At 34.7% G+C, this 27,318-nt stretch overlaps 1 long non-coding RNA gene across 1 annotated transcript; it reads left to right on the top strand.

The window, feature by feature from the left end:
- The first annotated feature begins 16,064 nt into the window (after nucleotides 1–16,064).
- On the top strand, nucleotides 16,065–18,427 carry LOC133816010 (uncharacterized). Its single transcript, XR_009884954.1, has 2 exons — nucleotides 16,065–16,266; nucleotides 18,365–18,427. It is a non-coding gene; the product is annotated as an uncharacterized LOC133816010 (long non-coding RNA).
- Nucleotides 18,428–27,318: the final 8,891 nt, after the last annotated feature.

Genomic DNA, 27,318 nt, shown 5'->3' with positions numbered 1-27,318 from the left:
AGGCATGCCTATTATGACTTAGTAACATGTTATTACTTGTTCATGAGCATATTAATTTTTCTTGCTGGGGCTTTGGCTCACGGGTGCTATGTTGTGCAGGTAAAGGCAAAAGAAAGCTGGACCATCCTTGAATTGGAGAGCTTAGGTGACAATGTGTACATATGTGGTTGCTCGACCGTCACGGCTGAGGGTTTAAAGAGGAACTTGCCGCTTAGATCGGCTGGTTGTAAATATTTTGTTGTAATAAACCTTTAAATTATATTTTTAGGATCCCAATGTAAACGTTAAATGTTTTAGTGAAACTTTATATCATAACCAAAAATTTTATCCCTAAACCGCTAATCATACTTAGTTACACGATTATGGCAAAATGACTCAATTAGCGAGTTTAGCACTGTTTAAAAGGGCACACTGTAACGGTCCCTAAAGATTAGGGCTTTACATCTGCCTTCGAAACTCTGGATTCTTGCTCGGGGTTTCGGTCTTGACTCTGTACCTCGAGAGTTTCCCTGATCGAAGGAGAAACTCTATCTCATCTTTCAACTATTTGCATTCGTTTGTGTCGTGCCCATAATAATTTTGGAAACGACAAAACTTATTTTTGTCCCTCTTTCCTTCTTAACACAAAGGTGGTGGATTTTGGTATGGTACCTCCTAGTATGTTGCCAAGTAAATCTCAGCCCTTGATGTGGTCAAGATGGAATCATTGGTAAACCTGGGTTGGTAGGGCTGATGCTTAGGCTGTTTGTCGGCTGGTGCTGACTTATCTTTCTTTTCTCCACCCTGTTCGGCCCCTTGGGTACTCTTCTTTTTACAGTTGCCCCCATTGCCACTCTAAGGGTTTGCGTCGTTCTTGTCTGTCTTGATAGTGGTTGGATGGTTTATGCCATTTTCTTCTTTCATGATAGCATCATCTAGCTTCATGTATCTGTCTGCTCAGTATAGGAACTCCTAGAAGGTGTTGATGGGGTTCTTGTGTATGTTATCCCACAAGGGACTATGATTAATTATTCCTATTGAGATTGCAACGAACTTCCCTTCATCTCCTACTATGGACGCTCGGTTTGCCTGTCTCATGAATCTTTTGATGTAGTCCTTCAGTGATTCATCCTTCCCTTGCTTGATGTCAGCTAACTGATTGGGATAAACTTGTAGAATCCGTCCGGCACTGAACACCTTCAAAATTTTCATTCCTGAACTTCTCCCAGGAAGTGATGGATCCAGGTTTGAATTTCCAATACCATTCCTGAGTTGATTCAGAGAGAGTGGTAGGGAATACCCTGCACCTATAATCGTGCTCGACATTGAGTAACACCATCTAATCCTCAAACTTTCCAATGTGTTGTATTGGGTCCTCCTTCCTAGTGTATGTTGGAAGTTTTGGGGTCTTGTATTTCGGTGTTGGTTGTGCAGCTTCGATCTTGCCACTGAAGGGACTCCCATTTCTATGAGCCAGCTCAATATCAAAGGCTTCTTTGTCAGACCCTGGACAGCCATGACGACTGCATCTATTTGAGCCTGCACTGCTGGTGGGATCGTTGCTCCAGCTGGGGTAGACGTCCCTAGTACCCCCTCTTGAGCGCTGGTCCTTCTGTTGATGACCTTCCTCAGATCCTGAGGTTGTGCATCTTTCCCGAGCCTATCGAACACGATATTGGTGTTGTTCATCGATTTCTTTTCCTTGCGAGACTAAGGGTGTAGGGGTCGTAGGTCTGCCTTGCCCTTGTCGGTGCGACCCTACCCCCGAGCGTTTCCTCCTACATGACTTTGGGACTTTGAGCGACCATTTCCGTTCCTGTACTGCCTCTCAGATGGTTGACCCTCATCTCCTGCATTTTTTCGTCTGTCCCCCTGGGAAGGGGCCTTCGGGTTGGTAACACTCTTACTTCGAGATGAAGTATTATTCTTCTTAGTCATGGAGGATGCAGTCTTAACTGTTCCTCTTCATCCTGTCTCTAGGAAAGTGGCTCTTATAGCGTCCTTGGGCTTTGACTCCTCCCCTGGGACTCCCTGTTACTGCTGTCTCACATCCAGTTTTTGCAGCCTCCTTTACCATCTGAGCAGCAGCTTCAGCGTCAGCTCAGGCTAACTGGGTAGCTGCCTCTAGGGCCACACCAGCCTCCTGGTGCTTGTGGTCAGCTTCCTGCTCCCTCTGGATCATCCTCTAGACCTGCTCATCTATTTCCTGTCATTGTTGATCCATAGTCGCCCTCTAGAGGGAAATTTCTGCAGAAAGGCCTCCTGCCTCGCCAGAAATTGTGCCATCTCCTTTTGGTGAGCATCCTATAAATCTTCTACATCACGTTGGTCTCTAACCTCCACCTAAGGTTTGTTAACGGGATCGATGGGATCCTGAGTGGTGGAATCCCTGGGAGCTATCTTCTTTGTCTGACTGGATTTTGGAGGCATCGTAAAACAGATGAAAGTGTGTTTCTTAATTTCGTTCTCTCAATGAAAGCACCAAAATGTTGACATGTGAAATTGGCCAACAATCGTATGTACAATATACTACACCTTTTTAACGGAATGAATCTAATATACAACAAAGTACAAATATCATAAATATACACACATAAATTTTATAGTGGTTCAACCCTGTTTTTCTAAATAGTAATAACATATTTCACTTAGTATTTAGTATTGAATCACTCGATAGACAATTACAAAGATCAACTCAGAGTTCACTCCTCAGAAGTTTGCCCAAAAGATCGATCCAAAAAGTCCAAAAAAAGAGCCCAAGGATAAAAGTCCCCTTTATGAAGCCCTGTGTCCTTTATTTATAGTACCCAGGGGCTGTTACATGATCAGTAGTACTAGAGATTGTGGTTTGGAACAAGATCATTGTGAGTGGAGATACATGTCCACCTCCACATAATTATGAGATTATGGTTCTTCTCTATGTTTCTCTGGATCGTGGTTGGCGATGCACGATTAAAGCCTTTGGGAAAACGCTAAGTCTTGGTTGGTCTATGAGACTTAGGTGCTAGGCCCGGCGACCCTTTAGAGCTTGGGTGCTAGGCTTGTTGATCTTCTGGGTGCTAGGCCTGATGACCCTCTAGGTACTAGGCTTGTTTATCTTCTGGGTACTAGGCCTGATGACCATCTGGGTGCTAGGCCTGTTGATCTTAGTTTGAACGAGCGTGATTTTTACCTAATGAAGTGTCTTTGGGAGTGTAGGTCAACCACTATATGAAGAATAGGGTGGGCCGACCACCCCTAGGGGTTGGGGTCAAACCGACCACCCCTACGAGGTCTTGGCCTAGTCAACTTCCCTATAGGTCTTGGACCTATCTTTTTTGCTCATCAATCTTTTTTCAATACTTCGTCGTTTTTCCCTGATTTGTGATGCCACGTGCCACTTTCTCATTTGCCACGTCATCCCTAGATTTTTTAGGGATAATATAAAGTATCTTGCACCTCCTAGGGACAGAACTGGTGCTTGCCAAACATCAGAGTGGATTAGCTATATGATAGCTTTACTTCTAGAAGTTGACCTGTTGAACTTCAATATGTGTTTCTTACTTATAACACAATGCTCACAAAAGGGTAATGAAACCTTTTTTAGCCCTAGAAGTAGCTTTTGCTCTGCTAGAATCTTCAAACCTCACTCTCACATGTGGCCAAGTTTATCATGAAACATCATCATTGATTCTTCTACCGAACTAGTTGAAGCAGTGGACGCTTCTCCTTCCTGATGTATCTCTGCTTTAAGCATGTACAGATTTACAACTCCCTTTTCAGCTTTCATCACCACAAGCACACCTTTAACAATCTTCATAATCTCATTTTCTACATAGGTTGTGCACCCACTGGTATCTAATTGTCCCGAAGATAATAGATTCTTATTGAGATCCTCCAAGGAATGATTGTCTCCCATTGTTATCTAATTGTCCCAAATATAATAGATTCTTCTTTACGCTTTTTACATGTCGTAGCACCTGGATGGTGCGAACTGTACCATCATACATTTTTAATTTAATGGTACCAATGCTAGCAATCTCCAAGGAACTGTACCTCGTGAGAGAGGTTCATATTGATGAAACCATTCTCTCTGTGGGGTCATGTGCTATGTTGCTTCTGAGTCCATAAGTCAGACATCAACGAAACTTCTTCCGCCTTCAGTAATTGTGGTTGCCTCACTGTACAAAATTTCACCATCATCTAAGGTGCTTGATACATAACCTTGAGACTTCAATGAGTCAACACATTTTCCTTTAGTTTCTTCATTGTTCTTGAGATGCCAACAATCCTTCTTTTAGTGCCCTTTCTTGCCACAATGATGCCACTTGGCGTTCTTCTTACTTTTGGATTTTGATCTACTCCGAATATGACTCCCACCAGGGCCACGTTCCATTGATCTCCCTATCGTCATCAACAAAGCTTCAACTTTCTACAAGCTTTCAATTATGTCTTCCTTGTTCTTGCGCCAACTTTCTTCTTCAAGAACCGCAACTACAATATCATCGAAGACTAGAACTTCTATATTGTTAGTTATGTTGATGATGAGTTGATCATACTAATCAAGTAGACTTTGAAGTAGAATTTCAGCACGTTCACCTGTCTCTATATTATGCCACATGATTGTGAGATGTGAAAATAAAGTATTAAGGGTGTTGATGTCGTTTTTCACTGAAGTTGACTCCATCATTCGAATGGTGTAAATTTTCTGTTTCAAGAAGATTTTGTTGTGTAGTGATTTGGCCTCGTACAATTTTGTGAGAGTGTCCCATATCTCTTTTGTTATTTTCTTCTCCGATCCACTTGACAAAACTCTGTCAGCTAGTGCCAAGTGAAAATTGGCAATAGCATTTCCATCCATCTCGTTTCACTTGTCATCATTAAGGAACTCTACGGTCGCTAAACAGTTGTCTTTTCTCAAAACTTCTTTTATTCTCATTTTCCACAATGATAAATTATTACCATTGAATGTTTCTATCTTGTACTTCGTCACCATTGTTCAAGATGCCTCATTTCCACTAAGTGGATCTTAATGTAGCACAAAAAACTCGACTACAAACCCGGAGTTCTAATACGACTTGTTAGGATTTTTATGGTACTAGGCACTCAATTACATCTGAAATCGAGATACTAAAAACGAGAACCTCAAATAAATTAAGACAAAATAGTTGGCAATAAATAGATGGATTTTACTATAGCAAAATTACTATAGTAACTTCTCTCTAAAATACGGAGAACATAAATAATAATACTATCACTTTTATAATAGGAGAAAAAACACTCACTTTCTAACAAAGGAAAGACTTTGTATTTAGAAAAAACACACTTTTTATCTCTCTTTGTTGAGACTCTCTACCTCTTGAAGATGGGAAACTTCACTTGGTGTTCAAAGCGCGCGCGCACACGCGTACACACACACACATATATATATATATATAAGCGATGGGCAATGGCTTATGGAGGTGGTAAATACCAACTTCCAAGCTGTTACATAGCTTGTTACTCAATTGATTAGCTTTTGACTTAGTCAAAGCTTATTGAAGAAGTGACTTAATGAAGAAGTAATATCCTTCATGGACTTTGGTCCAATTATATTATGCCACAAAAGTGGCATTAACCGCCACATCCACTTCTCTCCATCTACTCATATCTCCTCCCCACCAAACATAATATTAGGCGAAATAGGTATTTCCTCACAACTTAGTTTGGTTAAGCATATTTTTTATTTCTTTCGTTATTATTTTTTCACAGATAATTTCAAGGCAATTATTATTATTATTATTATTATTATTATTTCCAATAAAAAAAGTAGATATTTAAAATGATAATGATACAAATGTATTAATAGAGTAATTTATCCTGAATACTAGATACATTATTTGCTTTATGCTTAATTGTATTTTAATAATTATCATTTCAATAAAAATCAACAATTTCTACTAATAAAATTTGCTTAACAATAAATGTTCATTAATTATTACTTTTCAACAATATACAATTAATATAGGAAAATATGTGGCAATAACACTTATGTTGTTATACTTAAATGCCTATGTAAAAAAATTTATGGCAATAATCCCTACCGTTAGTGTTTTGGTGTAGACGTCAGTCCCTCAGTCGTTAAATGTATAAAGGGGTACACGTGGTAGCACCCAATTAGGTCAAATTAATTTTAATTTATTAAATATTTTAAAAATCCTTAAAAAATTATTGTATAAAATCAAATTAATTTAAAATAATAAAAAATTCATTCCATTAAAAAAATTAAAATTTAACTAATAATAACTGAAAAATACGTTCTTTACATAACTATATTTATCAAAACTGATTTATACACAAAAACCTAATTACAAAACCATTACAAAATCATGAAACCATTGTTCATCATCTTCAAAAATTATCATAGTCGTTTCTGATGAATTCAAACAAAGAAAAAATTTGCAGAAAAACAAAATCAAACCCCTAGTTGAAATTTGTACATAAAGACAGTTTTCCAAAAAAAAAAAAAAATCATCAACCTTCTCAATCTTTGTGCAAATCCAAATTAAACAAACCGAGTAAACTAGGTATGAACAATGAATAGACTTGCAAAATAAAGACCACAAATTCGTTGGCTTCAATTGGCATTGTGTAATATGAGCTGATTGGAAGAAAAAATAAAGCAAACCCAGGCCTCAGCCCAACCTCCCCCTTATTTCGCCCAAACGCACGACCTTCTTCTCCAGCCCCATCCATCATAGTCATGCTCGCCCAAGCGCACGACCTTCGGATCTGAAGAAAAAAAAAACTAACCAAAAAGGCAAGCAAGAAGAAAAAAAACAATTCTTCCCATAACTAGAGAGATGAACCCATCAGGAGAAATGTTGAAAAAAAAAAAGAAACTGAAAAAAATAGTTTTCGGGTTCATGCTTCTGGGTTTGTGTGGGACAATGGTAAGAAGAGAATGTAGGGTATTCGAGAAGAAGAAGAAGAAAATAAGGGATGAGATTTAGGATGAACAAGAAGGAGGAAGAAGTGGAGAAAAAGAAAATCAGTTTGATTGAATTTTTTTTATTATTTGAAATTAATTAGATTTTGAAAAAACAAAATTTAAGGGTTTTTAAAATATTTAATAAATTGAAATTAATTTGTCCCAATCGAGTGCTGCCAAGTGTACCCCTTTATACATATAACGACTCAGGGACCAGCGTCTGCACCGAAACATTAACGGTAGACATTATTGCCATAAATTTTTTTAAGTAGGAATTAAAGTGCAGAAAATCCAACTATATAGGTATTACTGCTGCAAGTATCCCATACAGATATATATGACTCTTTTTTATCCACCACAATATTATATTGGATAGTTTTATTAGCACTCTTTTTTTATTTTCCCACATTTTTCTAATTAATATTGACATAAACATTCTTCAACAATAAATATTCATTAATTAAAAGATATCAGACTAATAAGCATGATCTCATTTTGTATGTAGAACTACATATTGTAATACTCTCATTTTGTAATATTCAGTATGACATAATAAATTTTCTCTTCTCTGCTCGTACGTAGTATTTTTCCGAAAGGGTTTCCACGCAAAATATGTGTGTTCTTTATTTTCTTGTTCATTGCCTATTTTTATTTATACATCTATGATTCTAGTTTTAATTGAAAAAGAAAAAAAAATTCATCATGCTCTTCCTAAACAAAAATCCTGACTATGACTCTAGGCGATGATTGGGGCAAAGTAGCTCATTGAAGAAGATGATGTCGAATATAAAACACGTGAACATTGAGCTCTCGATTCCTTCTAGTAGAAAGGACAATGTGTGTATCATCATTTAGTGTCATCTTTTAGGGGTCATTTCGTATACAGGAATCTGGAGATGGGAATGGAAAATCTGAACACTTTTTCATGTTTATTATTGGGTTTAAATTTTTCAAACACAGGAAACTAAACTTCAAAGGAATTAATTTTTCCTAGTTCTGGGTTCATTTAGAAATACACAATAATTTGTACGTAGAGAGAATTAAAGTGTTTGTATACATGATCTTTGTATCCATCTTCAGAGCTTGTGAGACTCAGTGAACCATAGTTCGCTGATTGTAGGTTTTTAAGTCTTTGCATTAATAAAAACACTAAGTTGATGTAGGTCATTGTTGGGAATTGTGCCCTAAAAGCATATGTAGTAGACATTGTTTTATGAAATAAATAAATAAATTGAATTTGTTATGCATATATTTTATGGACTATATTATTCTGTGATAATATTAAGTAAATATCAGAAAAATTCATAAGTTCATATATGTGATCTCAAACACGTATTTGTACGGGAGGATTGTGTTTGAGATAAATGAACTTGAATAGTTTGCAGTAAAATAAAGTTATGGAATCTTTAGATTGATTACTACAAGTACGGTCCACTAGTATTATGAATACATGTGATCTAGATCCGAATCACTAGTGTTGTAGGACACTTTAGTAGATGTGCTTTATATATTAGAGAATATATAGAACTGGACCAGATATGTTTATTAATACTTAGTTAAATATTGTTTCGAAGTATTAATTAAATATATCAACTGATGATCATATGCAAATAGATCTTAATCTTAAAGTTACTATGAACTCCTGTTTATGTTATATGAGTTCTTTGATTCACTCGTTAGGGTCTGTCAGAATGATCAGGCTAGAAACTTTTGTTTTGGGAACTCAATACTGTAGATGGCTGGGGACATAGTATACAGATATGGAATCTATGCCTTCTCGCAAAGAGATTGAATGATGGTTCTCTTAAGCGTTGACTTTTGGGACTGAAAGGTTATTGAACTCAAATTCATAATTTAGTTATGAATTAACCTTCACTAGTAAAGTCAATGGTACTTAAGGAAACAAGAGATAATTAAAAGGGTAAAATGGTAATTTTATTCCCGATTAATTATGAACCATTATTAGAGGGTCAATTTGTATGTAATGATTATATCAATGGACACTTTATAATTATAAATTACTCAGTAAATGAAATGTCTATAATTACAAGAGTGCGGTCTCATATTTATAGTGGAATAATCATGAGATTAATAAATTAAGATTATTTAATTAAAGAATTTAATTAATAATCTCAAATTTATTGGAGCTTGGAATTATAGATCCATAGGTCCCCATAGCAGCTCTATCAACACTATTCAAGGTAAGAGTTGATATGAAGGGAAAAATAGTTTAAAGACATATATTTAAGAAGAAATTTGTTCTTCAGGCCAAATATGCAATTATATGATAATAGTGATTAATTAATTAATTACAAATTAGTTGTAGTTATCAAAATTAATTAATATTTAATTATTGTATAATTTTCGAAATTATATTAAATAATTAAATTAATTTTGAAATTTAATTAATTATAATGTTCGAAATTATAATAAATTAAATATTTATTTTCGAAAATATTGGATTTAATTAATTGGTAGAATTAATTAAATATCTTTATTTGAGTAGGAGATAATAATCTGATAAGTTCAAATTTGATTTGAATTTAAAAGATTAATATTTATTCAAATAATTAATTATATTTAACAATTAGTTAAAAATATATTTAATTTAAATTTGAATTAGTTATCAGGTTGTTAGATCTTATCTAACAAAGAAGTTTGAATAAATAATTAAATAAAAATTGAAAAAAAACCAACATCCCTAAAAATAGGGATGCTACACGTGCACACATAGTCCATGGATTATGTGTGGCATGTACTGCTATTTTCAGGGATATGGTTTTCATTTTTATTTATTTAATTAATTAATTAATGGATAATTCAAACATTAGTTTTTGGATATTTTCATTAATAAAATAATTAATTAATTAAAATGTAAATTGTAAGTTGGTTACAGATTTATTTTTTAAATTCAAATATTTTCTTTTAAGTATGACTTATCAGAAGATAATTTAGATAACTAACCAATCTCAAAAGAATGAGAAGATTCGTTCTGTGAAAAATAGAATGATAGTTTTCTCTCCCTGAAAAATAAATAACCAATTATTAGGCCTATTCTCTTGATCTCATTTGTTGAGTACATCAAGTAGAATCACAAATAAACTATTCTTCATTCTCTAAGTGCCCACACACTTCTTGAGGTGTAAAGAACGCTTTGGAAGATCTTGGTGTGAGTACCTGGGAGCAGCTTGGATAGGAAGATCGTTCTTATTACAAAAAGATAGCAAGGACACTTGATAGGCTTCAAGAGGTATGAATTCTATTCTTAACTTGCTTATGATTAATGTATCACTACACCAAATACCCCTTTTTATAACATATAAATATAATAGTATTGAAAAAGTATTATAATACATCAAATAATAAAATAAAAGGCGGGAAGGAAAATTGGCAGTAACAAAATTTGTGAGCCCGCGTCTCTACTTTTTACTTTTTTATTTGCCAAAAACTTTTTTATTTCCAAACCTCTAAACACTTCTTACCATCCTTAAAGCTATACCCAGTTAGGTTACCATCTTCCTCTTCTTCTTCTAATAACAATGGTGATCCCGATCCTTAAACTTTTGATCTCGGTCATGGGGCGGTCGAGAAGGCTGGCCAAACTTGATGCTGGGCTTCTTCTCGGTGGATTGCCATTATCCTTTGCTAGGTATGCTTCTCTCTTTACTAATTATTAATTAATAGGGTTGTTCATGCTTCTAAGCCACCTAAAGGCCATCCTCATGTAGTCATTGCATTCAGCCTCTTGAAGCCGTCACAGCCCAACCTTTATTTTTTCCCTTGCAGCTCCCGTTGTTATCGTCGTCACCTCCCAATAAACCCTTGATCGGACCTCATTCTCTCTATATCAGGTAATATATATATATATAAATATATATAGGTGTTTTTTAATTTATTTTCTATTAGTTTTTGGGTTTTCTTTGTAGTCCTTGCAGAGGAGGGGTTTCAATGTCTTCAAGGACAGTTCACATGAGAAGTATTGGGGCTGGGCTATCGTATATATTGGTCAGCGACATGTTTTATTAAATTGAACTGATTTTTCATTAAGATTAAATGACAATTGTTCTTTGAGATTATTAGATACTATGTTGAGATTAAAAATTTGGAGAATGAATATGTGAAATGTTGAATGTACTCTTAAGATTACTAACCTAGAAGGATATTATTGGGAATGCTTTGCTTTGTGTAGGTTTGCATTCATGTTTGAGTAATTACCAAGGATAGATTAAAGTTTTGTGATGAAACGTGAAGAAATTTATGTTAAAGAATTAAAGTTTTAGCTAATTTGTCACTTCTTTCAATGGTCAGACAAATTTAAATTATAAATGTATCGGGGAAAAATGTAAAAGGGACATGAGTAATCTGTGTGGATGCCAGTGTGTTTTTCTTTCTATCACTATCTAAAAGTTCATACTTGCATTTTTTTTCCATTTATGTGAACACACACATAGAGTTATACACCTTTCATCTTCAAACGAGCTTTCAGTCAACGATGATTTTTCTGCCCACCCTCTTTCTACCACAAGCAATTTGATACATTTTGTGATAGCCATGACCATTCGTTAAAATATCCTAAGAACTAGCTTGAAGTGTTTCACATTTGATCTCACATTTTCTTTTTCACTCAGCTTGGTTGTATTTGTACTTTGTTTGTTTGTTTCTTTATTGCTTACTCTTTCTTTGGTAAAAACTCTAGGCACTGTTGCTTTCAAAATTTGTTCCTCTGACTTTAGTCCTATAAAATTATACAGAATTCATTTGTGTGCTTCTTCATTTTCATATTCATTACCAAAAGAAGGTTTATTTGCATCCAATAGCCATGCACCATTTATTTGAAACTATTTTACTAAATGTTATTATCTCTATGAATCAGTTGGGCGTTGTAAGCACCCAAAGCATACTAGAGGACAAAATTTGTAATTAACTTCCTTTTGTAGGCACAATTTGCTCTTTTATTTATTATTATTATTATACAAATGTCATAGTGATGAAATACTTAATATTTTGTTAATATATTTAAAAGCAATCATAGCCAATTAAAACAGGTTACCATTTAGTATCTAATTTTTTTTAGCATGAATAATTTAATTTTGTGTGGTATTTTGCAGAAAGCTATAAAAATTGTCCAACCTTCTACTAGAAGAGAAGGGTTTTTTGCCATTCCTAATGTAAAATTGGAAGATGTAGGTGGACTAGATCTTATAAGGAAGGAAATTGATCGATTCATAATTAGGCATTTCAAATACCACGAGAAATTTAAGGTAAGTTTGTTATGAAATTTATTTATGATAGCCATTCTACTGTAAATAAGAGTTAGAGTTGAGGTAACATTGTAAAAGTGAGCTTATCTTTGTTTGAGTTATTTTCTAAGTTTATTGTAGTAAATTCTTATGCATAAACCTCATGTTAGTGTTGTTTACAATGTCATCTTGATTCTTGTATTTTTGACATTTGTACTCGTTGCTTGTTTCATTTCGTTTGCAACATGAATTGCCTAACATTAAGTTTTCTTCATTGTTCCTGAGTGTTATCCTGGTTTCTTCTTTGAAAAACTGTTGTCTTGAAATGAATTTAGATGGTGAACCATAAATGATTGGATTGATCTGGTTTGTTAGTCCTGTACTCCTGTCATTTAAGGGCTAAGGATATGGTTGGAATAGTAGCCTGTTGCTGACTCTTGAGCCAGTATTTCTTAATGGAAATTAACAAACAAGTACGAAAATGATTGCAAATTTTTTTAAATAATTTTTTTCTCTTCCTTGCTTGGTTTATTTTCAATATTATCGAAAAGTTCATGTAGTCTTTTGACTTTAAAAGTCTAATTGTGATGGTGTCTTTTAATACTACAGTACCCAAATTTGAATTTCAGGTCCCTCTTGTTAATAAATTTACCCTATATCTTTTAGTAATAGGGTGTTTCTTTGTGTAATAGGGTGTAAGGAAATGAAGCATTGTTTGATTATTTCTTATTTAGATCTGAACAAGTTTTTGGTGGAGTTTTGATGGCTTATTGTGAATTCAAGTATGATTTTTTTTTAATAGAGGTTTGGAATGAATTTAGATACAGGAATTTTGTTGTTGGTTTATCTAATATGATATTTGCATTTGTGCTACTCTCCAGTGTGTTTGTGACTGGGATGATCGTGAAAATAAGTTTATTGAAGTTGAAGGAATTCTGAGAAGACAGATAAAGGTAAAGTGTTGTTTAATTTGATGCTAATTACCACTTTACCAGTCAGGTTCCACTCTAAATCACTCAATCTTTGCTATTAGATGTCTCTTATTCCTAGTGTGCAACCTTTCCATGCAATAGCCTATCCAATTGATCAAATGCTTGCACTAGAGATAAGGTAAGTATTATATTGCCTATATATTGCATTAGTCTGTTTTCTTTATTTACTGTCTTTTTGGTCTTGTAGTAGTTTGTTCACTTTATTTACTGTCTTTTTGGTCTTGTAGTCGTAAATATGTTGCACATTGCTCTGTCATTGCATCTCATTTTTCTCTTCCTTCCTTCAATTATCGAGCAGCCTTGCCCATAAAGAGCGAAGGTGGCAATAAAAGGCTAAGGGTCAGGTAAGTTTGAGATATATATTCTCTCTTCCTTTGTATGTACATACTGCCTATGCCTGTTTTCATTCGCTGTTACTGGTTTTGAATTTAGGTATGTTAGCAGCGACTTTGGTAACCATCCTCTGTCTCATCTGATGGGTTCTGTCTTTGGCATGCACGATAGAGAGAATCTTAAGGTTTGTTGATTGCTCCAAAGATTATTGAATTTACCCATTTCCTTCAACTACCATGAACTTAAACAAATTTGTTGGCAGGTCTTTTGCTATGCTTTAAGTGCAAATGATGGATCTGAATGGAGGCTGCGTATCCAATCAGAAGTGGAGCATTTTATAGATGTCTCATCAATGTCATCTGATATGATTGCCAGGATGATTAACGAGGATAAAATACAGATCCTTGTCAATCTTAATGGTTATACTAAGGTATAGTATAGCTTGAGTTAGCCAGTGAGTGACATTGGGTCAAAGAACCTTGAAACATAATTATTAAGATTTAGTATGAATTTGCTCTTTTTTTCTTGATGCGTCAGTTTAGTTTGTTTCAGAATTGATGTTCTGTGTTGTGCAGGGGGCCAGAAATGAAATATTTGCCATGCAGCCGACCTCTATACAGATTTCTTATATTTTCATGTGTCTAAATATAAATGCTTGTTAACATGATGGTATGTTTGTTGTATGTTCTCATCACCAAAAGTCTTGGCCTACATATTCCCATGTCACACATGCTAATATATTATATTAGCGCATATGCTCATGTATATTCCCTTTCTCTTTCCAATGAATATTTCTACTCTCTGTTGTGTTGGCTTAAAAATACCTGTCTAAGTGTTCAGAGAAAATTAAATATTTTCTTTATCTTTATTTTTTCCATAGTATAATTCATGTCTTACATGTGTATATATATAGATAAGTATTAAAACAGATTATCATGAAATGATCAGTAAGTCTTGTAAAGCTGTAAAATTTTATTTGTCTTTTTCAATATCAAAAGTTCTCCGTTTATTTATAATTGTTTTATGACAAATTGATGTGGTTTCAGGGCTGGATTAAATTACTAAAAGAAACGGTGTTGCAATTTTAGAGTGTGGGCAACCTTAAAGGCTCTACCATTATAGGTGAGATTCTATTTCACATTCTTATAAGTATATTGATTAGTGTTATTATTTACTTTTAAGTTTTTTATTCTTTAGTTTCAGATATTCTTTAATTATCAACATTTGTTTATTATCAATGCTCTCCAACTAGATGAGATTAGATCAATACAGGTTGCTCAAAGCATTCATAAGAATTAATCTGTTATTATTGTCATTTTAATTGTCGATGAATAATATTGATTAATGCCCTATATAGTATGTTTCAATATAATTGAAGGTTTGGGTTGATCATTATGAGTAGTTATGCCTTGGTTCGTGTTTATGCTTGTAGCATGTATAGTATGTTTCAATATAATCGTGTTTATGCTTCTTTTGCTCATTTTGGATATAGCATGCTCTCTTTTATGTTAGTAGACTTCCAAATCTTTGAAGTTAGAACCTTCTTTGTTTACTCTATGCAAGTAGGATATGATCTTCTGATCCAAACCAATAGTAATTCAATCTAGAAGTTAGTTGTACCAAACTAGTTATTTAAGCTGTTGGTCTCGACCTGGCCAACCCGAATATCCATTTCCTCTTTAATTCATTACATCTGTTGTAAAAAGGTCTATTGTTGCGTACAAGTATAAGTGCTTAGATTGGAATTAGTATATATTTAATATATTATTTTCTTCTGAGTTGTTGTTATATGTCCAATAGTATAATTCATGCAGGTGTGTTGTTGTTATATGTCCAATAGTATAATAGTATTGGCTATCATTTGGGTCTTTTTTTTTCTTCTGAGTTCAGGCATAGTTGCTCAAAGTTTGAAATCTGTCGAAATATCTAAATTTTCCAAGGTTCTGATATTTTTCTGAGTGTAAAACTTTATCTGTCAAAATATAGCAGAAATATTGTGGAAACATTGATGAAATGTCAGAAATATCAATTTGATTTTGAAAAGTATCAAATAAAACACAAAAGAAACAATTTAAATCATATTTTTTAATATGAAAACATAATTGATCGAGACTCTTGTAAGTAATCTTTGTAGAGTATCTTGTAACCACTTTAACATCATTTATGATTTTAGCAACTATAGAATGAAATCTTGTGATAGTGACTACTCTGAGGTTATGATGGTTTGTTGTGGACTCTGAGGTATTAAATATTTTGTTTCTTTTCAAACTCTCTCCATCTCCACCTTTCTTTTGTGAGCTCATACGTTTCTATATTTTTGCATCTAAAGGAGTTTGCAAGAACTCTCTTTTGTGTTACTGCTACCAGATTCAGAGGATGCAATTTCATCTAGTTCTTCCTCTTTAAATGAGGTACACATTTGTATTTTTATCTTGATAGATTTTGTTGTTACAAACCTTACGATTGACTGCTTTATATTAACTTCATTGTTATATTAACTGGTTTGTTTACATGCAAGAGTCTTCCATTTTAAATGAGCACATGGTTGTGCTGTTGTCTGGAGTTGTTTATGCTCTTTCTGCTGGTTATAAGGTATTTGGTGATCTATCCTAGTACTAGCAGGCTATAAATTTATACATCCAGTTATCACTACAAAACTAAAACTAGATAATTGTTGTTGTAGACGGAAGAACTTGAGCAGGACTCGATGCATAGACTTTTTGAATGCTCCATTGATGTACTTGTGAATATTGATCAGGTTTCCTCTGTTAAGGTACTGGGGTTTTGTATCATTTCGTTCAATTTTCTGTTTTTCTTTTCTTTGTGATTTTTTTTTCTTGTTTATATTAGAAATTATATCTTTTTTCCTCATTAGATGAATGTTACATGTATGTATATATGCATTGCTGATTTGGGCCATCTCAAATTCCATGGATATGTAGAAGAAGATAATTGTGATCATATAGTCTAGTAAAGCATGCCACCCTGTATGCACTAGTTTTTTCTGGCTGCATACTTGATATTTCTTTCTGTATGTAATGAATTAGATGCTAATTTTTTTTAGCAACAATTATCTGGTGGGTTATAGTAGCAATATCAATTTTTAACTTCAGAATGTTTGATTAAAAAAGGTATTTTAAACAATCACGAGAAATTCAAGGCAAATTGGGTACTTTGTGTATATATTTTTTTACCAATTATGTATTATATTAACTTGATGTGGACCTAGTCTTGATGTGTGTCATATACTCCCATGGATCTCTCTGGCACTACACTACAGATATATAATACTAGAAGAACCATATATTATTTATATTAGAGGATCTCTTTCGTACTACACTACAGGCCTGCAATGACACTAATCATTTATATTATCATGGTTTTTATTCCAATCAGTATATTGTGCTCTGCATTTTGTATAATAAAAATAATTTTTATACATTTTTTATCTATAAAAGTAATGCATGATAAGAACCATGATAAGTTTTAGTTAATTTAACCATGTATATTTTAAGAATAATTTCATAGTAATATCATAGAACTTAGATAATTCAACCTTCTTTTGGACAGTCCAACCTCTCATTATCGCTTCTTGTGTAAGATTTTTTATTTTTGGTTTCTGTACAGTTTTTCAATTTGTGGATTTTGTTTTTTAGATTTTTTATTAGTCTTATGACTTCCAACACTTTGGTTTTGAGGGTACTGCAAGGGTACTGAACACAAGCAGGAAACAGAATTTTAAGACATACCAGAAACCGTCTCCTCAAAATATCGATTCTTGTCATGGTGCAAAGTGAAGACATGAACTTTATGCCCATGTGACGCAAGTTCAACAACCGCATCAACAATCAATCTCTCAGCTCCACCTAGCGAGATCATAATAAAGTCACGTCATCACGAATTAATTTGTGAAGTAACTATCACATTTTGTGTTAGGCCACCACTAAATTAATGAATCCCATAACACTTATTCAATTAGCATAATGACATAATATGATGGAAATGCTAACTGAAGCCGACCAATAAAAAAAAGCTTGGATCTTTACAAAATTTCATACTAACATTAACTTCTTTAATTTTTCCCCTGCTGTATGTGTTTTACATTAGATTGTGTTGTTTCATTGGTTCACATTCTCTCTGTTCTTGTTGTTTCTCCTAATCTTGCTTGCTGTTTTGAACTTGTGTATATTCTTAGTTTGTTAATTTTCACTATCTTTATAAGAAATTTAACCAAAAGATCTTAGTTAAACTAGATTTTTTTTTATTTAGATTTGATTTATACATTTTCTATTATCTGATTTTATTAAGCTTTTGTTATAAGTGCGAACTAAAGCTCTACTCTCTTAAAGTTAAACTATGATTATTTGCATATCAGTTTTTGCAATTGTATTTCATTTGCATATTTTAGGTTCTTGATCACAGTAGTGAAAAGAAATGAAATTAGATTTAAATTTTGCATGTTCCGTAAATTTTTTCTTCTATTTTATTACTTATTTTTTTGCCTGAAATACTATGTTTTGCACACTACCTTTATGTCTTTTTTTGTAATAATGAAATTGAGATCATTGGCACTTGTCTAATTGAGATACAACCAAATTTGATTGTGAGAATTTGGCCATTTGATAATTGAAAATTCGCTTCCATATGCAGGCAATTTATGAAATTATTGAAACCTATCGTTCTCATTTGATAATGCCCAAGTGCTTGTCTCCAATTACTCAACATGGTATGTACTCAACTCAGTTTTTTTTGAGTTTTTTATTTTGTTTCTTAGCCATTCAGTTGATATAATATATGGCTTCAGTGTATTCTAGTTTCTTGCTTGACCTTTTATTTCCTTCTTTCATTTTTGTCTCTAATGTTTTTTGCAGCCACATGTTGACTTTGGATTAAAAGTACTTGGTGCAAATGCTATGTCCATTCCTGGCCTATATGGTTTTTTCCAGGTAGAGTACTTGTTTAAGTTTCGTTGATTAAGGCTTAGTTGAATAAACACATAAATACATGCATCCATCTCATAGACAAACATAATTTTCTGAGAGTACATATTAATCCTAATGTAGTAACTAAATGAATATTGCTTGCAGTTTTTACTTATCTTTTTTTTATTATTCAGAGATGTTTCATTCTGTTCCTTAATACTATTTCTTTTATTATTATTTTCTACCTCAAGAAATGATTAAAGATCAAGTTGCAAACATGTATTTATGGCTCAAATCTCTAGAAGTACAAAGTATGGATCCAACAAAGTAACGATCTGAGCCCAAGGTCAGTATACATTTTCTTTTTCAGTCATGCTTTTTGAAGTTGTGAAGTTAGGTATCTCTTTTTCCATTATTTCAGGTAAGGCATCTAGGACACTTAGCTGGTGGTGCTTTAACCAATGCATTGGGTGCTGGAAGAAAATGGTAAGCAATATAAATCAATTAGTGAAGGGTTCAACTCTGTTTATTTTAGTCTAAACAATTATTGTTCCAATGTTGAAGAGTCATGCCAATTCAACAACATTATGGGAAAGAATTTGCAGGCATAAGAAACCTGTTGTAGAACCTAGACAATCTTCTTTGTTTTATGAGTCAATTGAGATTACTTACATTAGTATTAGCTATATAGACATTATAAGAAAATAGGATTGGCGATTTAAAGTGCTCACTTTTATGTCTAGTGTTTTTGTATCTGAACATCAAGATGGTGAAGTTCTTGGATTAGTTTTTCTGCCTTTGCCCCAGTGAATTCTGATTCTGGCTCTTTTCTGATTCTCTTTCGATTTTGAATTATTTTAAATAAAATAAATAGGAAAGAGTGAGTTAGGGTGGGGAGCAGCAATGATATGTTTGAAAGAAAAAATGCTGAACCTAAGGCCACTGATCTGCCACTCCAAAGGGCCAAACCAATAATAATAATAAAGATTTCTTGAAAAACTAATTTTTTTTCTTCAATATTTGCCTCTATGGGCACCATAACAGCCATAAAGAGTTATATAGCTTCAACCCCATTACTAAAATTAACAAATTTGTTTCTTCTCTCTTTTGTTAAAGCAAAAGTAGAATCTGGTAATGATAACTACTACTATTACTCTATGACTCACTCATGTCTTAACTTTGAATTTCAAAGAACTAAATCAGACTTAGTTTATCAATTTAACATTGAATGTTGTTGTATTATGTTGCGTTGCAGTTTGCAATGAAGACACAGAGTGTGTTGGTTTTGCTAGAATTGGATGTGAAGATCAGATCATTATGGCTGGTACAATGAAGCAACTTCAATTGCATGTTTTTTTCCTATCAAATAGTACTGTAGGAGTGTGCAACTACTCAAATTTTGACGTGTTATTATGTAAAAAATTAAACTCTTCAATATTTTGTGCTGAAAGGAGTAATTTTTCAATATGTTGAATATTTAAGACTACTTGAATACTTAAAGAATATTTTGTTATTGATGACAGTGTTGAATGTTTTAAACTAATTTGTGGATTGTTAATACAATGTTGAATGTTTTTAATTTTGGTTATTTGAAAATCAAGTTCATTTGATGATGCTAGTATATATTAGAAAGCTAATTTTAATTATATAAAAAAATGTTAAAATATAATAGAATAAATTAGTGTTATATAAATGAATATATAATGAGAATTTAAACTTATCTAAATATTAAAATAATACGAAAAATGTGTTATAATATTTATTACAATAACACTTTTTATGTAAAGAATTTTGTTATGCAAACTTCATTATACAACACAAATAATGTGTTATACTAAAGTGTATTATAACACAAATAATGTTATACTAAAGTGTAGTATAACACAAAAAATGTGTTATACTAAAGTGTAGTATAACACAAATTTATAAGTATTGAAATGTGTTATATAATAGACTATAAATAATATAATTAAACACTTATCTATTTATTAAAATAACATAGAAAGTGTGTTATCGTTGACAGTATAATAACACATCTGTATAACAATGATAAAGTATTATGTAAAGTACCCTGACCTATGATAACATAGTTGGTCTTAACACATCAAAAAGTGTTATGGTATGTTTTGATAACACATTTTTGGTGTTATTAAAAGCATTTTTTCTTGTAGTGTATGTATGTTAATGGATCCGCTTATTTAAAGGTAGTTTAAATATGTTACAAAATTTTTGTTGTACACTGGGCCAACCCCACAACCATTCCGCTGCGTATTAGGAAACTCGTTCCTAACAGTCATTACCAATCATCTAGGTTGAACCACTACAAGATCTTGGTGTTGTTTGTCTTATTTTGCTCAACCCATACTTTTCATATCGTTTTCGTTACTCCGTGTCGTTTACCAAATCAATGGTCAACATTTTGGTGCTTTCTTTGAAAGCTGAACTCAATGATGTAAAAAAAGAAATGGCTAATATAACACCTTGGTTAGCCAAGACCGTTATACTATTTATTTTAAATAGTGCTAAACTCGCTAAACGAGTCATTTGGCCATAACCGTGTAACTAAACGTGATTAATGGTTTAGGGTTCAAAATTTATGTCAAAAGGAATAGATATTTCGTTAAAACATTAAGTTGTACACGGGATCTCATAATAAACGTTTACAAAGTTGTTTACAGTTCCAAAATGGTAATTACAACTCAAAAGTTACAATCAGAAGACATAAGCGGAAAAATATGGTTTAACCCTAGTCCCTCTGAGAAACCTCGTCCGTGGTGGTCGAGCAGCCGCATATGTACACATCGCCACCAAAGCTCCAACTCATGGCTGGTCTAGCTTCCCTTTCCCCTTACCTGCACCACATAGCACCCGTGAGCCAAGGCTCATCAACAAAACATAAACATGCTCATAAGTAGTTAATAAAACGTTACCAAATCATAATAACCAAGTCTAGCAATAATAACCCTACTCATGCATGCATACCATTCATATAAATGACTACAGCGTCATATGGGGCCAGCTGCCCTAATTAAATGATTAATGAATCATACAGGGGGCCCTTGCCCAAAATACACAATTAATGAATCATATTGGGGATCGTTGCCAAAAATACATGATTAATGAATCATACTGGGGGCCCGTTGCCCAAAATACATGATTAATGAATCATATTAGTGCTCAGTGCAAAAAATACATGATTAATGAGTCATACTAAGGCCTGTTGCCCAAAATATGAGAATAATGAATCATATTGGGGGCCCGGCCCTAGGATATGGGACTAATAAGTCACCCTAGGTTCCATTGCCCTATTTTCAATAAAACTAGCCTTGGAGCTGGCCCAACATACCTGGCGCTTTAATTTTCCACGACCATTGGGTCGGACAAATGTATGATGTGCTCCTGATTAGGTCTAACCATATCAACCAACACTCTGCATGCTATTGCCGCCCTTGACTTATAAGTCAATGCTTTTTGACCAGCGATCAGCGCTATTGCCATCCTTGACTCATAAGTCAATGCTTTTCAACCAGTGCTCAGCGATATTGTCGTCCTTGACTCATAAGTCAAGTTTTTCTCAATTACATAATGCAAACAGACATTCATTATATAACAAATATCCAGTTACAGAACATTTCGCATGCTTAATCAATCAATCATAGGCATAATCATAATCATGCACATTTAAAGGGGGCCAAGTTGTAACGCCCCAAACTCCAAGGACCGTTACTGTGTGCAATTTGAAACAGTGCTAAACTCGCTAATCGAGTCATTTGTCCATAATCGTGTAACTAAGTATGATTAGCGGTTTAGGATTAAAATTTTTGGTTAAGATATAACATTTTATTAGAACGTTTACTATATACATTAGGATACCAGAAATACAATTTCAAGGTTCATTACAACAAAATATTTACAACCAACCAATCTAAGCGGCAAAATAGGGTTTAACCCTAGTTCCTCTTTCAACCCTCGGCCGTGGTGGTCGAGTAGACACATATGTACACATTGTCACCTAAGCTCTCCAACTCAAGGATGGTACAACTTACATTTTCCTTTACCTGCACCACATAGCACCCGTGAGCCGAAGCCCAGCAAGGATACTCAATATGCTCATGATCAGTAATATCATGCCATCAAGTCATAACGTCCATGCCTAGCAAATGTAGCCCTATTCAAGCATGCAAATAGGTTCTAATAATTATGGGTATCCAGTATAAGAAATCCTGCCCTCCTGAAAGGATGACTATCAATTCAATCCTAATCAGATAAGTGATTTAACACTCATGGTTCTTCTAACCATATTGAGTGACTGTTGAGTAAGTCACACGGGCTCAACACCCATAGCCATGTGACGAAGTAGTCACCTGGACCTTCTAATCCTGGCTCCAATTAGATGAGTGACTGACAAGCAAGTCACCACGGGGATCAGAACCCATAACCATGCGAATGATGATCATTATGATCATACAGAGCTTATAGCCCTGAACAGATGAGTGAATATCACTTTGAGGTTCTGTTTAACCATAATGACTGACTGACAAGAAGGTCACTATGGGGCTCTGCACCCACATCCATGTGACAAAACAGTCACCTAGGCTTTCTGAGCATGGATCTAATCAAATGAGTGACTGTTGAGTAAGTCACTTCCATAAACCAGATGAATGACTAATGAGTAAGTCATTAGCTTAACCAGATGAGTGACTGATGAGTAAGTCACTAGCTTAAACTAGATGAGTGACTGATGAGTAAGTCACACGAGCTCAGCACCCATAACCATGTGACGAAGTAGTCACCTGAGCCTTCTGGCCTTGGCTCTAAGTGACTAGCCATAGGCTAGACAAGCGCTTATAATTTTCATCGAACTTGAGGTTGGTCCGGCATTAATGCTCATTTGAGTCATTCAATGTAGATGTCGATTAGATCTAATCTTTGTCGGCTTGCATTAAACACGCTAAGTCCATTCTTGAGTTTTTAGTTAATGCCATGTGACCAATGCTCAGTACTACTGCCAAACTTGACAAGTAGGTCACAACTTCACAGTTAATACTGACACCATTGCCAATTCTGACTATTTAGTCAGTGCCACGCACAAGTAAGCAATGCTACCAGGCATATGTCATATGTCAAATATCCAAGTGTAGGGCATTTAGCATGCTTACTTAATAATTGCTAGCATCATTAGCATCATCCACAAACACAGAGACTCAAGCTCTGATCAATCTCATATTCAACATTCATGGCATGCTCTAATCACATGTTTCTCATGCATCACATACTGGGTGCAGTTTTCTTACCTTTGGTCCAAGCACAGGTTACCAATAAATGAGCCACAAGCACGATCCTGATTCCAAGCTTCTAGTGATAACCTAGTCACAACCATACACGGTGATCCAATGAGTTCAAATTCTAAAACCCAATCTTGGAACCAAGACCTAGCCTCCGGGACATCGAATCCCACTAAACCGGGTAGTAAGAACTATCCCGAGGCCTAAGGTTTGAGTTCCCATGGTCAAAACATCATTTTGTCCACAAATGGCCTCAAGTGCCGCGGCCCCACTATCCAAGCGCTGCGACCCCCAGGCCTTTCAGCAACCTCCACCTTCTTCATCGAACCTGGGTCGCGGCCTAACCTCAGACCAACCATTTTTCCTCGATTTCTCCATTTTAAAACCTTCCAAAAACCTATCCAAACTTCTCCAAATTCCAAAATCAAAGTTCCCAAACATCCTCATGATCCAAAACCAACAAAACCCAAAGCTCAAACAACTTAAAAACTCAACAACACATAAAATCCAATTCAAAGCTTAGAAACTCAAAACTTAGAACTTAAAACTTGTATTACCTTCGATTAAGTTGTTTCCCAACTAAATCCTCCATCTAAAAAGCTTCTAATCTTCCCTAGAACCGCTATGCCTCAATCCTCGCTTGAATCCGAATCCTAGAACTCAAGTTTCCTTCGAAAATGTGATCGGGAGACAAAAATGGAACTTCGAGGGAGAGAGAACGTTCTGAACATTCTTTTTATTTCTTAACAGGTTACTTCAAGCTTAAGTAGCCCCAAACAAATCCTAATGCTTGGGGTCCCAAAAACATCCCCGAGGGCAAAATAGTCAAAACTTCCAGAACTTCCCCCTGATCTTACTAACTCTCAATTTATCATCAAATATTTATTCCCATTACGCAATATCCCGGTAATGTGCTAAATACCCCTTGACTCACACTGAGTCAAGCATAAATCTCATTGTGACTTTCCCACTAGCTTACCTCCTAGGATCGTCTCGTGCTGAGTAACCCTAGCATAACCAAATAATAAAGAAGCACCACACATATATCACATATATGCCAAATTTGCCTGAAATGGCCAAAATATGAAAATCACCCAATTAATCAAAAATGGGTTCACATGCATATTTAATACACCTAAACATGTATATTATAATTTAATAACATGATAAATCAATTATGGTCCTCCCGACCTCCTAATCAAGGTCCTAAACCTTATTAGGGATTTTGGGGAATTAAAATTATCCCTTCCTTGTAGAAATCTCTTCCTCGAAATTTATCTGAACCACTCAGAATATGAATTCCGCACAACTAATTCCAGTTTCCCAGGTAGTTCCCTCGACCTCACTATCTCTGAAACATACCTTAACCGTAGGTATAACTTTGTTCCTCAGAACCTTATTCTTTCTGTCTAAATCTAAACTGGCTACTCCTTTTCAGGATAACTTAGCCTCAATTTTCAAATTCTCATAACTCAACTCATGAGCTACGTTTCCAATACTGGATAACTTTCTTCCTCTCTCTGATTAACCATCAGTCTGAGGATAATGAAATGTACTAAATTCTATCTATATACTCATTGCCGTCCTTAACCTTTCCAAGACCTGGAAGTAAAAACTGAGTATTCATCTGATAAGATAGACCTCGGATTCCATGAAGGCACGCTACCTCTTTCACATAGAGGCCTGAATGCTAATCTACCGTATTATTCGTCCTTACTGATAGAAGTGACTCACTTTAAATACTAGTCCATAATGACCTAATCCAAATCACGCTGACCCACTACCCTGGGCAGCCCCTCCGCGAAACCCATCCCGATGTTTCCTTATTTCCATTATGGAATACTCAAAGGCTATAATGACCTTACTAGTTTCTGATACTCTGTCTTGACCTGCTTATCAAGTTAGGAACTTTGTCACATATACCATTATGTCCCTCTCCATCCCAGACCACCACTATAAAACCTTCAAACTTTGTTACATCTTTCATGATGCCTGAATGAAGAGAATAAGAGAATAGCATAAGATTCATCTAGAATCTCCCAATTTATCCCAGTGTCCATCGAATTTCAAATCCGATCTTTATACCATAATAACCCATACCTGACACTGCATAACCCTTAGCTAATCCAACTAAAGCATTTCCCTTCACCTCTTCTATATGTGGTTCACTTAATTGTCTTTCCTTTGATCCTTTCTGAAATAATATTCTCAAGCATACCGCTGACCACTTGGTCCAACAGAAACTCTGCTCTAGTTCTGGTCAGATTCTTTAACTATCATGATGCATAAGCAATCACTTCTCCCTGTCACTGAGGTGTCATAACAACCTACAAACTGATTTTGATTTGTAAGAAGACTCGAAACTCTGTCCCAAAGTACATGTAATATCCTGCCCATTCAAGGAAACTCTTGCCCCTAAGGCGTTCCTTGACCTTGGCAAATCTCCACAGAGAATACATCATGATACCATCGTTCAAAATGATCACAAATCCAATTCAGATACATCTTGATTACTCCGTTCATCTGGTTCATAAAACAACTTGGCATTAACCAAATTCTCATAACATCACCCAACACTCCCAATGCTCTTATCTGATATAAAAACAGTCTTCTGCTTATCCTTCTCCCTGATCTCTAGCTAGTAATAACCAGATCAAAGATCTCCCTTGGAGAATACCATCCCACTCAATAACTGAGTCCTTAGATCTTACCACTTTGCTGAAGCCATTCAATATAGTGCCCTAGATCTGAATCCATTCCTGGCACCAATCAAATCACCATTCTATCTCTTCATATAAAGGCAATCCTGGAAAATCCCTTGGAAGAACATCCAGAAACTCACAGACTAATCCAGTCTGTCCTAATCCCACTGGCACAATCTAAGTGGTATCCACCACACTAGCTAAGAGTTCTATGCACCCCTTGCACTAGATCTCTAGCTCTAAATACAGATGTCATCAGCATACAAGATTCATGCACAGTGCCAGCTACCATAAGGCTCTTTCCCACTCTCAAACCCAAGAGTTACTATCCTTTCCTTGCACTTTAGCATTGCCCCAAACTTGATTAACCAATCCATATCCTGGATCATACTGAAGTCAGTCATAACCAACTTTATCAACACCAACTGATGAGTTCTTTCCACCATAATCCAACTCATTTCTTAAATCACCAATACAGTATCACATTCCCTTTATAACATAACCATGAAATCTGCATAACAACTCTATGCTTCTCTATATGAAACAAGCAAAGAAAGAGCATGTTACAAAAACCAGTCAGTACAATACGAAATCAGAACTATAAAGCTGACCTGCAACCCATGAGGAACTAGTCTCAGTCTCAGTTTCTAACTGCCTCAGAATGAACACTCGAGCTGGAGTCGAGTTTTCCATCCCTTTTTGCTCATCCTTCCTTCGCCTTGGGCAATCCTTTTTGAAATGCCCAACCATGTCACATAAGAAGCATTCCTTCGCTCAAGATTCTCCCAGATGACGCCTCTTACACCGAGTGCATTCTATATCAGTCTTTCACTCCTTCTTCTTGCTTAATCCAATAAGTGGAGGCATCACTGTTTGAGCTCTATGCTCTCTAGCACTCTCCGACTCAAACCAATTT

This window comes from Humulus lupulus, chromosome 2 (assembly GCF_963169125.1).
Source record: "Humulus lupulus chromosome 2, drHumLupu1.1, whole genome shotgun sequence".
Lineage (NCBI taxonomy): Eukaryota > Viridiplantae > Streptophyta > Magnoliopsida > Rosales > Cannabaceae > Humulus > Humulus lupulus.
This window is presented reverse-complemented; position numbering and strand designations above follow the sequence as displayed.